Source organism: Octopus bimaculoides, chromosome 21 (genome assembly GCF_001194135.2).
Source record: "Octopus bimaculoides isolate UCB-OBI-ISO-001 chromosome 21, ASM119413v2, whole genome shotgun sequence".
In the NCBI taxonomy this organism is placed as follows: domain Eukaryota; kingdom Metazoa; phylum Mollusca; class Cephalopoda; order Octopoda; family Octopodidae; genus Octopus; species Octopus bimaculoides.
The window spans coordinates 29,539,994-29,541,708 of record NC_069001.1 but is presented as its reverse complement, the minus strand read 5'-3'; positions in this window follow the sequence as shown (position 1 = coordinate 29,541,708).

Sequence of the window (1,715 nt, the reverse complement as noted above, 5' to 3'; positions counted from 1 at the left end):
ATATGTATATATATATATATATAATGGAACATATGTATATATATAATGGAACAAAACGCAATAGAGGACAATAAAACATACGCACAGATATATGATACAAAGGTGGGCAACAATTAGAAGGACGCAGGGGGAAAAGAACAGGTCATTCATGGCCTTCCTTCTTCAGTCAGGTTACCAGATATATTTACTGTTTCGGGCAGTTACACTTGCGATAGTTGGATCTGGTTGCCCCTTTAAAAAGTCTAAGCTAAGAGCATCAAATCTTTTGTAAGAAAGCTAGCAAGTGTGTACGGTAAAAAAGACAAAAAAAAGGGAGAACGTGGTACACAATTACAAATACAAAACAAGAATATAACAACAGGCGTCTTTCGACTGAGAACGATTCAACTTGAGCTGGGGTGTATGAAGTGAAAGCCTAAAGGCAGGAACATGGGAAATGGACATAAGAGGTGTTGGCAGTCGGCAATCAGGCCAAGAAAGAAATAACATGGCCGACCGGTCACAGGTCACGTGGAAGGTGGAGAAAAGGGTAGGGGATTTGCCACAGCATGCCGTTATGTATGTGTGTACTTAGCCCGGAAAGGGATCTGAGATGGTGATTCGTTCCAATTAAATGAATTTGATTGAGGAATAATGCGTCCACAAATAATTTTGATCGTAAATAATAATAATAATAATAATAATAATAATAATAATAATAGTAAGAGATATAATTTTCTACGAGAACGTTCTGACTCTCTGTCAGCATCAAACTATCCCTGTATATATATTTCCTATACACTTTGACACTCTTTCTATCTATCAACTTTCACAATTGCTTTCATTTTGTTAAACACCTCGTGTTCTAATGTTTACTTGCTTTTGTCACAGTTATCACGTACAAAAATCCTGTCTTTTGATTGGGTAAACATGTCCAAAGTTTAGTCATCTGGAACATTTTACTAAAATGTTTTGAAATAAATGAATTACAAATTGAGATTCATCATGAAAAAGTACATCAATATGTTGAATTTGTATATTCCCACTTAATTTTAAAATTTCAAAATCTGTGACAGCAGTTGAAGATTGCTCTCTCTTTCTCTCTCTTTCTCTCTCTTTCTCTCTCTTTCTCTCTCTCTCTCTCTCTCTCTTTCTTTCTCTCTCTCTCTTTCTTTTTTTCTCTCTCTCTCTCTTTCTTTCTCTCTCCCTCTCTTTCTCTCTCTCTCTCTCTCTCTCTCTCTCTCTCACCTGCCTATTTCTCACTGTCACATGTTAAAACTTTCTCACGCTATAAATGTATATCGCTCACATTGAGTGTGCCTGTGTGTGTGAGTTGGTGAGTATACACGTCCCTAGGAAATCTCACTAGGGCGTCGTTCTTCAGTGCAAAAATAGAAAATGGCCAAACTAGTATGGTGTGGGAAAGGCAGTTCGAGAAATACCATAACTTATATTTTTCTTCTTTTTTCTACTGGATGGTCTCTCATGATTTTTAATTGAGCATTGCAATGGTCAGGGAGGATAAATTTTCAAACTTTTGTTCTCCATAAAAGTATTCCCCCAAAACATACCAGGGTGTGGTTATAAAATAAAGATTTTAATGTCCTCGTCAAATCTGAGAGATCTACATTTATGCTGGCGTACTATACTGAAAATCCATTACGGAATTTTATTGTGATAATTAGCCGTGTATGTTTGTATGTATGTATTATATATATATATATATATATATATAT